General features: G+C 31.1%; 1 long non-coding RNA gene across 1 annotated transcript in view; it reads right to left on the reverse strand.

The window, feature by feature from the left end:
* Positions 1-444: 444 nt before the first annotated feature.
* Positions 445-14072, reverse strand: part of LOC118189470 (uncharacterized) — a 174780-nt gene continuing 161152 nt past the window's right edge. The window contains exon 4 of the long non-coding RNA XR_015042845.1: positions 445-710. This is a non-coding gene — a long non-coding RNA (uncharacterized LOC118189470). The remainder of the gene's footprint in view (positions 711-14072) is intronic.

Here is a 14072-nt window from a genome sequence, read left to right on the forward strand (position 1 = left end):
GATATTCAGTGAACTGTAAAACATAAACTTCCTATCTAGTAAGGCAAAATGTCTCCAAATATGGTCGATAATAATGGTAAGATTTGAAGCAGAATATGTATATTTGAGACTGAGATAACTGTTAATGACGAATTTCACCTTAAAAATTCAATATTGTATTAAATTACAAACAGTAAACAAACGCACATTTATATGTTAAGCCCTGAATATTTAAGACATTATTTATCATTATACATAGAACTTAAATGAGTTATCCGAGATATACTGTAAACGCATACGTTTATATAAGAAGAGAAAAACACTTACCAAAGCAATAATGGTTTGAATAATAATCTCTCCATAAGCCGTCATGTGTGTTGATTTTTTTCATTCACCGATGGGAGACAGTGATCTATTGTTTAAGGCTTTACAAACAATAAAATCACTAGTCTTCCAAGCAGGAAATGAAATCTCAAGCGTCGGATTCCCTGTGGTTGAATATCTTCCTTATTGATTGGTTTAGGACGGTACAAGGTTTAAAAATCATTACAATATCCTTATTGGACTCCAAAAATCGGTCCTTGAATGTAGTATCCTTGAATGTAGTACTAATTGGAGTGCATAAGTCTGAATAAATTTCAACTGAAATATACCAGAGTCCTTGAAAGATGTTTGTGACACCTTCGAATATTTTCAAGAGAGATTTGTATGCATCTAAAAGTTCTGCAGAGCTAAGGAAAGGACATAAAAAAACAGTAAGTGATAAATGAAAAGTTTCTAAGGAACACTATAGATTTTTATGCGAAAAACATTAACATTCTTAGGAATGAAATTAAAGCAAGTAAAATTAATTTACTTAGCAAAAGGTTTTACTTATAGCCTATGATTTCTTCTGAAATAATATTAAAAATATTTGTCAATATTATTTAATTGTATGCAAAGCATTTTTCTAGTAGTTTGTTTTTTCATTAAATTTAAACCGTTTCTGATTGTTAATATTTAACAGACTTTTCAGAATTTTGTCGAAACTCCTGTAGCTAAACAGTAAACTAATTTTTAAATTTATAAAATATATGTAAGCATATAGGTGAAGATACAAAAAAAAAAAAAAAAAAAAATCAAAATTTTTCATGACGTCTGAAAAACTCAAAAGAATTATTCATGATTCCTGCATAAAATGTATTCTAATAAAAATCGAATAACATTTCCTTAATACATGAAGTAACTAAAGCACACTGAGAACAGTTAAGGAAAGTTGAACTTCAATTTCTCGTTAAGTCAAGATTTAACTCAATCATTAAATTGAACTTCTTTTAAAGATAATGGACGTTGCTTAACTTGAAGGTTATGGAAATTGAAGTTAAGGTACTATCCCACATACGCTATAGCATCTGCAAGTGCTTGATTTTGATTAACAGGACAACACCTTTTTCTCTATATAGAAGTCAGGCGCATTGCCACGCCCATTCGCGAACAAATATCCCATTATAATTAATATCTATGTTGCAAATATATAAAACCTTAATTAAGAAATACTGTTCTTCTTCAGTTATAAAGTTTCGTTCAGTAACTAGTTTTGTCTGTGTAATTAATATTTTTACATTTAAAGTTACCTGTATAGAAGGGCCAATTCTATATGCAGAAAGAGACTTTTCGACTGAAACATTAAATTTATTGTTCATGATATGATTATAATAAAGCATTTATTTCTAGAATTACTTTCTGTTGTGAGTCTGAAAAGGGAGAAAATTCATAATTAATTCGCAGTTTAGTAATTCGTTTTTTAACTTACTACCATACTATTACGTACACTGTTCGGTTGTCTTTTATAATCATTGCACCTTATAGAATGCTGGCATTTACTGACTTACTGCATGTTTTCCGATTCATTTTACATAGGCCAATTCTTAAATAAAATTGTTTAAAATATAGTAAGCGTATATAATATATAAGCTAATATAGTAAGCGTAATAGGAAAAAATAATTACGAAAGATATTTTTCATCCAAAATGAAAAAAAAGCAGATATGAATCACAAAATGTACAGCTTTAGAGTAACAAAATATGGAAGTAGAAAAATAAACTTAAAATAAGCTGTTTATATACACCAAGATTCAACACAAACAACAAAATTTTAGATTAGAAATTACTTCAAAGCAAATTTTTACGATGTGTTTTTTTAATTACTGAATAAAAATATTTTGAAAAAGGCTTTTCACAGAGACAAAAATAATCTAACTGAATGAAATGTAACAATCTTGCATGGCTATAAGGTTTTTCGAAGGAGGAAATATGAGAAATGTGGAATGCCCTTTACAACCTAATCTAAGACGCAGACTGCACAAAAGCAAACTTCTAAAATCGTTAAGTAAAAATATTGATATATTAACACTTCCTATTTATGAAAAGAATTAAACTAAATTAAAATACATAGAACTCACATTTAAGAGTAAAAGTTTAGAATGAAGATCTTATTAAACTTCAGAATGAAGAATGCAGTTTTTTGTGCTCCATTAAATCTGATATCAACAGGAAAAGGCAACACTATGAACTGATAAAATACGGTTCTTCAGCTTACTTTTAAATATATCCTTGATATAAATTTTAAAAAAAAGTTAAAGAAACAGTTCTTAGTTGCTCCTATCTCCCGAGTTTTATACTCCCAAAACTGACAGAAGAATGCGACAAGAAATTTGTTATACCATAAAAATGAGCTTGCCTTTGAAGAGTTTCACATTTTCTGCCATGCTCCGACGAATAAGAAAAATTCCTCTAATAAAATTCTTCCGCAAGTAGCATAATACCCTTCACTTTATTCAACTTAGCCTTAAGCTAAGCCTTAAGTGATGTACGGTTCCAAAATAGAATGCCATTCAACCAACTCCTGCGTTACCCTGGGAACGTAAGATTGACTTCTTCCTGTCTGCCCCCCACAAGTTTCAATTTCCTCTTACAAATGTAAAAGTAAAAAATCTTTTACAGGTGCCCAACGTATAAGGCAAGAAAAGTTTGTATTTGATTGTATGTTCTTCTGGAAAAAGATCTTCGGTATATCATGTTAGTACCAAAAAGCAGAAATGATTATTTTGTAAATTTTCTCCAGCCTCTAATAAATTTGTTTCAGTAACTTAGTATCTTCGACTGTTCTACAATCGTAAGGTAATTTTTATAAAACTTTAAACCATAGTTTATTGCCTTAAACCTTATAATACAAGGAACATGCACTAATACTAATTAAAAACAATTTTTGCTTCGACTTAATTTCATTTCTTATTGTAGTAGACGTTTTCAAAATTTCATACCTTTATTCGTCTTATCAGGACTTGTATTCCTTTTAATCTGGGTTTTGGGAACATGACGTGCCCTGAATGGGAGCAGGGAGATTACTCAAGCTATGTTCAAGTAGATGATGTGGAATGGACAACACAAGCAGGAAGGGTTAACTTTACCCCTTTATTTTCTACAATATTACAGGTGCTCCCGCACTTCGTGATACAGAGACCAACTACTTGTGGTCTGAACATAAAAATATAAAACTACTAACTAAGGTTTTAAATAAGAGCTGACTTTGAACAGTTTACACAAATACTTAAGACTGGCCTTTTAAAATATTACGTATGTAGTACGCAAACTGCCGAAAACTACAATACGTTTTAAATATCAAGAGGACTAAACATCTGGCCTTAAAGGCGGACAGCAGCTGAAAGAAAACTCGCGTGTAATGCAGTGCAAGGCGGCTCACTTTCTCTCTATCTAACTCTTGGCAAAAAGCCATAACTTAAACACTTGGGCGTTAGCAAGTACAATTTGCATAAACAAGTTAACGCGTTTAATTCTGGCCTGAAGTGGAAAATAAGAGGGGATAATATAGTTTTAAAACAAAATAAACGTTTAGTACAACTTAAGATCCTTACAATCTTATTAGATCTTTATGATGAGAAATGGTTTCAGATCAGGTTTCTATATTTTTAAATATTTTTCACATCTTAAATTCTTATAGGCTGGTAACTAACACTTTAGGGTAAGTATTATGGTATATAACACATTTTGAAAAAGCTTTCATAGAGTTATTTACCTTAGGAAGAATACAGGATTCGTAAAGAAATTCCTAAGAACAATTGGATCAGATTCACGTTGAGCGAACCTTTGTAGCCACCACGAATAAAACGTAGAGTAAACTACTAATATCTAAAGGTCGCTGATGGTCAATTCTTTAGAGGTTAACCAAACTGTATAACCTTTGAGCCTTTCTGAGCTTAATGCAACTTTTCATTTTCGGGCAAGGTAAGTCGCAAATAAAAATACATTGTATGCAGATGCCCTACTAAACAATAAGGAGATCATTAAGAAATAATTTTACTTAATTATTAGCATAATGCTGTTGCTGGTTATTAATTGAAATTCCTTGTTAAATAAAATTTCCAAGTTTCATCATCTTTGCAGTAATTTCAGCAAAAATAATTTTGTGTTGACCACAACCATAATGTTCACCAGACCACTGGAACAGGAATAACTACACATGGATCTACAAAGTCAGGAAGATATATTTCAGAACGAAATCTTCATTTTAGAATTTATGCTAATGATTGGTGTTTCATTTTATTTGTTTCATTATAAACAATGTTTTTGCTTTCTGTAAATTCATTCTCAGATTTTGTTTTGTAAATCGCTGTGTCCAGTATACTATTAATCATAAAAGTTTTGTTTTTATAAAGATAGAAGGAAAGCTTAAAATTCCTGCATTACAATACAGAAATTAGACTATGAATAACAGATATATGATTTCACTTTATTTCTATGAGTTACTTACAAGATTTTATTTGCAAGTTACCATTATTATTGGCTAAAAGACTTAACTTGAATGGTTTAATTTTTCACTTTTCGCATTATGTATGGGTCATTAGCGTTATGTAAGAATCATTTGACACCGATTAATTTTGAAATGCAGTTCAAACAGACTTATTACGATTATATTACTATATTTAGGTTAGAAAACGAAAACAACCATTTAAAAAGGAGACTTAATGGGCTATTAAAAATTAAGTTAGAATTTTATCTTACATATAATTTTATCTTTGTCAGATATATATTTTAAAAAAAACTGTTTTTAGAATTTGCTTATTACCATGACTATTGCCAAAATAATGGGAAAAAGATTTTTTAAGGGAGTGAAGAGTGAAGAGAATGTCGATGCACAATGTGCAATTCAGGCAAAAACACTATATCTTCGTATTTAGTATCACGATGAAATCCTTCTTTAACATAATTTGTAAAATATTGGTTAACAATTAGACGCTTGCCATTATATAGACTATTTTCGGAGTTCAAAGTTTTAAAATCCAGGTCGCTTTAACTTAATTAAGTTGTTGTAACTTAACGTGTTGTATTATACATAATTATAATATAAACAGTCGCTTCAGCTTAAAATATTAATTTTATGCATTTACCCTTTTTTCAGAAGGTAGTATATAAGGTCGTGTAATGAGGAGAAATTTTCTCCCTCCTTCTAACATGCCTTCGTAGTGTAACGATAGCACACTCGGCGTGTATTCGAGAGGACAAGGTTCGAGTATCGGCGAGGGCATTGTTGAATTTTTATGCCTCCTATTTTAAAACAACCTAATGATTCTCTATTTATTTTCTCCATGTTACAATGCATGAATCCTTCAATAAAACTTTAATAAAATAAACTTCAATAAAAATAGTGAGCATATTGCATAAAAATAAAATTAAACTATTCATTATTTCAAGTTCAGTACCGAGATTTTTCATTCCTTTTCTATATTTGCTAGTAACAGCTTGCACATGAAACATCTCTTTTCATACCTATAAAGGTTGATGTAATTTACATAGCGTGTATAAGGTATTCCTTACTATTAATTAGGTTGCAAAAGCTTCATTTGCTTCAATGATTGTTGCTTTAATTACGATTCATTTAATAAAATATAATTTCGCTTTGGTTTGAAATATGTTATCATTTAAATTTTGAACTACAGAAGAAATAATTATGTATATCAAATTTAAATAAGCTCAAGAAAAACTGAATTCCTTATATTAGTTTACACATATTGATTTTCTTATGACTGATTACATTAGTATTTGCTATTACTTATATTAGATGATACTGTTAGAAGCAAGTATTTTATAACGCATACGCATAATGTTTATCGGATGCATTTTGAACATCAAACATTGGGAATGGGAACAACTTTAATAAAAACTCAAATTCAGAAACTAGCGTTAAAAATTGTAACAGAAAGGTGATAGCTTTGATTAATTTATAGCAAAGTAAGCAAAACTTCAAATTACCTATTTTATTCGTTATATCCGAAATGTAGGGTGTGAAGGATTATCAGAGACGGTTACCTATGGTTAAGTTAGAATTCGGTCAATCATCGTTGTAGTTCGTCAATTATTTTTTTTAATTTCGCTATTCTACTGTTTCATTATGCTATTCAAATTCGAAGTAGCGCAACAGTAAGTAAAACGCTGATTTCAGGCTGATTTTCAGTTAGAGCAAAAGGCTTCGAATTTCTGAAAACTGCGATATGCATTTATTGGATAGACGTAACTCCATGAAACTTTCATCTATATGAAACGCTATTCACACGTCATTTCTTACAAATTTTGTTTTAGTCTGGAAGAGAGCTTCGGCCCAAAAACTCATTTCTCGCGGTCCGCGGCCACCTAAAAAAATTCAAGTAGGCAAAGCTACGAAAAGGTCGTAAATAATGTTACACGGCCTAAGAGAACCAGAAAGGTGATGCTTTAATTAACTTTGCGTTCCATCTATCTATCTATATATCTATATGTGTATGTGTAAGGTAAAAAAAAATATGTAAATAAGCTTTATAACTTAATTACAGCCTCTTAATTCCTCATTTTAAATTTAGGTATTTCCTCTCTGTATTCTAAAAGTAATAATAACTTTTCTGCGATGCGCCATTTTCAGATTAATCTATGCCGCAGAACTTGCATAAAGGTGATGTCTTAGCTTATTCGGTACTTGAACTCAAAATTTCGAGAACTGTATCCTAAATTGTTCTGACCTAAACCGAAGCCTTCTCTTGGTGAGCGTTCACAGTGTATAATTGCGCCCTTTAGCTTTTCCCTATCTAGCTGTAACGACGCTTTTTTGCGGTGCTGTCTTCCTATCGCAACAGTATTAAAAGCGTAAATTTTCTTGAATAGGCTCATTTATAGTGCTAAGTAAATTGTGACCACAAAAGTCAACTGAAATAAAAATGAATATTTAGTCTTACTGGACTGTCAAGTTTCCTATTCATTACATATTCAATATTTTAACATTCTACTCAATTATAATTCTTCTTCTTCAGTATGGATCTACTACGTTCTATGAATTCTACGTACTAAACCATCAACATTGCTACGTCTTTTTCTCTTTTTGATTTCATACATGTTTAATTTGTTTTATTGAATAGCATAAGTAAAGTATAGTCCAGTATTACATATGTGTCCACATTATGTGCGCGTTAACAGCCCCACAGCGATGAATATCACATCGCATATATTATTACTTCCAAGGCATACTGATATATTTGACATGAAAAATCAGTGATCTACATGAGTATCTAGAGTTTTCTAAATGAAGTTCCCAAAAAGTGTTTCCTTCTAATAAATACACGTCTCCTTGTACAAGAAACAGTCCCAACTTGAAATGAAACAGATTAAACCACAAAGAATAAAAGCTAAGCAAAGGTAAAGAAGACTTTTCGCAAAGTATCATTTAACAATTTAAGTTGTACAGCTCCAATCCCTTAATCATAAAAGACTTTTAATTCAATTTTGATTTTATTACATCGTTACCTTACGTTTTTATTACACTTTTATACAACTCTTATTTGAATAAAAATGCAATAAAGTCCTCGTTGTTGGGACGTTATTAACGCAGACTGACAAATGTAAATTATTCAATTCAGAACAAAGTACATGTTTTTGGTACAAAAGAAAAGATATTAGTAATTTAACTGGCGACGGCAAACAAATTTTAGATTAAGTTTGGATGAAAAAGAATTGAAAGTTGAAATGAAAAATAAAGCAGTTTAAAAGAATTTCTCCGTAAGCTTAGAATAACAACTTCCCGTGAATATATTTCTAAGGAGGAAAGGTCTGAGTAATTGGAAATTAGCCAATAGGTTTCAAGAGATTAAGACCCTAGTTTAAAATGTTATGTGGGACGGATGTTGAGAGATATTGGAAATAAAAAGCGAAAATTGCTAGATAAATGTATTTCGAAACAGTGAGGGGAGAAATAGCTACTAGATTGAAATGACGATCAAACTAACACTGCCATTTTTGATTTAATCTTTCGTCACATTTTAGAAAATTTGAGATAATTGCTAAAAATTTATAAATTTTTAACCGGGGTAATATTGGGGACGATTTTCACGGTAAACTCAAAACCCAGTTAATTCGAAAATAGTTGAAATGCTTAAGAAAAAGAAATAGCCTGTATTATATTCGGCAAAAAATACTAGTAGTAATTCACCTATATTTTCGAGAAATATAAATGTGGAGAATAACCTCTCTCTTCCTTCCCGTCGCTCTCTCTTTCTCTCACTTACGTTCATTGTGTTCTAAACAAAAGGAAGTCTAAGCAAGTAACAGTGCTAGGAAGGTACTGAGTGAATGTAATTGACGGGCGTAATGAAGGTAATTGGTTAAATTGATTTACCTGCTGTAAGAAAATTAAGCCCAAATCTGTATTAAATATTGTTTTTCCAAGGCTCCATCAAGACATTTAAAGCTTATGTAACAGCAACAGTTATAAAAATAATTGTGAATTTTCCTGTTGCAGGTAAATTAGGATATCTAATATAGTTTTTTCTAAATGTTAGGTTAGAAGTGACAGGACTATTATCTGATTCTTTAATTATGTTGGAGGAAAACATTTCTCGGTTATGTTATACATAATCTTTAAAATAATAAAGAGAAGTATGAGAGATATATTAAGATTGGTGCTTATATACGGAGATAAAAAATAGTAAGGCAGCTTTCGAATAATAATAATAAGTGACATAAGTGTCAAATTGGGCAAAGCAAAAATTTTGTCCACTGAAAGAAATGCCACATAGAAGGTTATAAGGTACGAATTTTTTTCCTTCTTTCCGCGTGTCTTCGGGGTGTAACTGAATAGCCCATCATACGCATCATTGGAAGATACGAAGTTTGAATCCCGGCGAGGGCATTGCAAATTTTTCATGCCTTCTGCATCGATAAGCCTCATGACTCTACGAGTGGCACGAACTAAAATGTGTTGGTCGGTAGCTCGTCACGATCAGGATCTGCCGATGGGCTCCCTTTATCCTTAGTCACCCTTAAACGGGGAAATATGTAAGGTATTTTCTCCTTCCTTTCCACGTGCCTTCGTAATGTAACTGACGCATAAACGGGAGGTCCGAAGTTCGAGTCCCGGTGAAGGCATTGCATATTTTTACGTCTCCTGCATCGATAAACTTAATGATTCTACAAGGTCATCATGGTCTTTTGAATATATTATATTTTTCTTAGTTATCCGTTCAGTTCATTTAGAAGGATGACAAAAGGGTACAATGTTATTTTGGCTAGTTACTTCTACCTACGTAAGAGGAAGGTTGCTGTACTGAAATGCATATGAAAATATTAAACTGGATACTGGGCTTAATTTTAGCATCAGCTACAGGCTGACACCCTTTACGTAAAAGAGTATTATATGAAGTCGATCACATAACGATAGCTAATTAGACAAGATCGCTGAACATTAACAGTAAGGTCAAAGTTCGATCCCAGCTGCGTGAATGTTTTATTGTTTTATAATTTTTAATGTTGTAAAATGAATTTGAACAGGTTTCTTTACGAAAGTGCACGGTAAAGGCAATAAAGTATCTGAGTTAGAAAGCATTGGGTTATTTTCAGATAATCAGTCAATCAACCATCTATGAGGTTTTAGATATTTTCCTAATGCGCAATTTTAAGCAATTTACTATATTACAGCGCCTTTAACGAAATCAGTATACTGAAATAACCTTTGAATATTATTTTGAAAAGGGTGATTTAATCCTGTCTGTAACCTGAAATCCGAAATATTACTGCCTCTATATAAAGATGTAAAGTTGCACATCAAATTAAACTTTACATTTGGCAGAATTCGCTCTTTGATTGTGATTGATTTAGAATAAAATGAAGGAATTTATTTCAAGGAACAAACAGCTTTATTTCTCAGAATGAAGTTACTAATTAAACCCAATCTCATTGTTACTTAGAATGATTATAAAACAACGGACATCTAGCGTAAGAGAGGAAGCTATTGAGGAAGATAAAGAAAACTCAGAAATTAAGAAATATTGATGTAAACTTTAGTGATGGCACACGCCATAAAGAGTAAAGATGATGGTGCACATCTGAAACAGTAAAATAAATTCAATATCACTTCCGAAACTAGTCACTGGTTATTTATGAGGAGTTTTTAAAGTGTAAATTTAAAATTAAAATTTTCCTTACCTTGCAACAATTGAGAATTTTTAGATTTATTACGGTAAAATTTCCAAGAATAATCGTTTAATTAACTAAAATAAAAAACTCATTTAAATGTTTAAGCAATATTCAATAATGCATAATTAACACTACTTACTCATTTGTCTTGTTATTAACATTGCAGCTTTAAGATTGTTAAGGTGTCGTTTCTCGAAATTATGAGTGTTTTATTTTTAACTTTTCCTTTTCTCGAGTGAAAACATTTTCTGCAAATTGTGTTACAAATATTCCGCCGAAATTTACATGCAAAAGGCTACTATTTTGATTCTTTGAGAACTATTTTACTTCTTTGTACGAAGTAAAAAGGAAGTATTGTAATCGCGAAAAGTTTCAGGCAGCATATTTCAACGAAAATATCGATTTTGACAGCTATCGAATGCAATTTAACGATGTTTTTGAGTGATATCTGTACGTAAGGACAGAATAAAATACTCTTTTCCTCCAATAAAATTATAAAACTGCTTTAATATTAATTCTGAAGAGAATTTTTCGTGGCGTCTGTACGAACGTATGTACGTACGTATCTCGCATAACTCAAAAACGAGTAGCCTCAGGACGTTGAATTTTTGTATATAGGACTGCTATAACATTTAGATGTGCACCTCGTATTTTGGTTGCAATAGGCCGCACCAAACGTATATAAATATATTTATATATATATCCACTCTGTTACCCGGCTCAGTGATCTCAGTTTCTTTACTCTTATATGTTTGTAAATTGTACATTTTTTGCTTTAAAAATGATTGTATTATGTTGTTTTTATCTTCCGGTTAAGGTTTTTATGCCTTTAGTAAATCTGTATGCAATAGTTTTAGAATTATCAACAATTTTAAAGTTGTCTAAGTGCCGCTAAGTCCTTTTTTGATGGCGGCCATTGATGTTTACATTTGAAACAGGAGACTAGTGGATTTGTTGCCAATCTAGAGAAACTTAGTTTCGCAACAACAAAGATAACGCATTCATTTATTATTGCCAATTAAATCAGGTTTAATTCTTTCTGGAATATTTTCGAGGAAATAAGTGTTTAAGATTTAGTTCGTAATTTTTAATATAGATATTTTGAGTTTTTATGTATTTTTGCCTTCTCGCGAAGTGAGAACTGAATTAATTAAATGAGAAATACTCAATCGTCTGTGAAAAACTGTTTCTTTTTTTTTGTTTTGTTTGCTTAATTTCTTTTATACATCATTCTAGCTTTATTATAGTATTTTAATAGAACATGTGGCAACGATTAGATAATTCTATTCTTTAAATGATATAAATTTTGTGCATTATGAGTTATAATATGAACGAAATATATAAGTTAACTGTTATATAATTACTGGATTATATAACAGTTAACTTAGTTTCCGTTATATAATTATTATAGAAGTTAACTGTTATATAATTATTAATACTGTTAAGCGAATCTAGCGCCAGAGTGTCGCTATGGTAAACAAATACTAGAATGAATTTTAAAGAATGCATTTATTCTATTGTGGTTTATGCGCTGTCGGCGAAGTAGATTTAATTAAATCCAATAAGTTTAAATGAAATGCAAGAAAAAATGCGTATAATTTAATATTCCGTACAAGGAAGTCATGTGGTGTACACATCAGATTTTTTTTAATAGTAAAAAACGCCTATAGGCACTTAATATATCTAGTAGATTTACTTTCAAGAAAAAATTACAAAATATACATGATAATTGTTTTAAAAATGCTCATGATTTGGAACAAAATTAAAGTAATTTGAAATATTGCGTATATTCTAATCATGAAATCCTGGTCAAAAATTAAAAAAAAATTCTCGAAATTTCTTTAGCGTTACCAACGAAGCAAGTATTTAATTTTCCGTAACAAAAGATGTTTTATATCTATTTTTTAATCTATTATGACGGAAATGATATTTTATAGCTTTTGATTAAAATGGAAAGCATATTTTATGGAAATTCTTTTAACAATACCGCTGAAAAAATATTCAATTTTATGAAACAGAAATAATGTTTTTTATTCCAATTCAATCGGTTGAAACGAAAGGATGTTTCTTATTCTGAACTAAACCTTCTAAAATAATCCGAAATGGCTTTTATATGTTATGTACATAATAAAGTTCAATTTAATATCTTTCAACTTTATTGAGACAGAAATTTTTATTTTACTCGTTTTTTAATTTATAATTTACTGTACCGTAACATCATACAAATGGTTAATGCATTCTTCAGCCGAGAAAACCTAATTATGTCTTCAGATGATAAAAATATTCAAGGGGAAATAGATTGAATTAAAAATTACTCAGAAACGAAGCATAGTAACTTCAGTATGAAAATGAATGGAAAAAAAAGAAATGAAATGTAAATGATTTCTTTTATAATATTTAAAATATTTTAATTCACTGTAAAAATCGATGTGCTGACTAATGACGACGCAGAATAAATTAAAGTTCTTCATGCGAGTAGAATGGGCTTGTATAGTGACAAAATGTGTCATTTAAAGTTTTTGGAATCAATGTTTAAAATTTGATGTTATTAAGTATTTTGAAGTAATTTAGTAGCCAAGTAAAAGAAGCTTTTGATTTCTCAAAGTCCACCGAGGTATGTTTGTATAAGAGAATTTAAAAACATTTTGTGTTCAAATATACTTGTTATATTAATAATATATATACTGCAGGTCATCCAAAATGAAAAACCAAAAGGAATAAAAGTTATAAAAGCAATATTTACTAGACAAATACTACAAGAGTGAACTGATTAAACAGCTCCGTTAGAAATGCGGAATATGAAGAAATGAGTTTTCCCCCCCTCAGTCGTTACAACTTGTAATAGCAGTTGCCAGAAGCTTCGACATTGAAAGAAAGTGATATCGGATGGTATGTGTCTATGCTATTTTCACACGCCGCCGAAGCTTATCTGGGTAGTCATGAGAGGTGTATCTTGGAAGAATGTGGTATGTGCCGTCGAACAATGACCTGCAGAAAATTATTCCCAGACAATCTTTGAAGGTATGGGGCTGCAACAGATTCCAAAATTAAGTATACTGGCAATTTGTGTCTGGCGGCTGCAAGATTGAAATAGATGACATCCCAAACTATAGTTCTAGGGGATGGAACAATATGGCTATGTATAATGCAAAGGTCTTGATGGCTATTACCATGGTGCGGTCACATTTTGATAAAACTATCACGGATTTGTAGCATGAATCGAGATTCGTCCACAAGAATAATATCTTGCTTTTCCTTTGTCCACATGCGGCGTTCATTGCACCATCATAGCAGTATACGCATATAGTATACAATCAACTCTCATTGCGGAAACTGGCGCCTCACAGAGTTTTCCCTCTTCAGCAAACAAGAGTATGTGCTGACAGAAGTTATTGTAACACAGACCCTGATTCGCTTTAAATTCTTAATGCTGTTGAGTGACCTGCCACATGCACATCATGCTTGTCCTTTTGTTTGCTCGCGGAATGATCCTGGTGCTATTCCTGCCTTCAAAAGATCCGTTCTTCGAGCACACTCACCGATTTCATATTTGCATATTTACAACTTTATTTCGCCTAACAGGAGGACTGATTTCAAGGGAGG

The sequence above is a fragment of the Stegodyphus dumicola genome, chromosome 8, assembly GCF_044657685.1.
Source record: "Stegodyphus dumicola isolate Sdum_Otavi_A_Nest chromosome 8, ASM4465768v1".
In the NCBI taxonomy this organism is placed as follows: Eukaryota; Metazoa; Arthropoda; class Arachnida; order Araneae; family Eresidae; genus Stegodyphus; species Stegodyphus dumicola.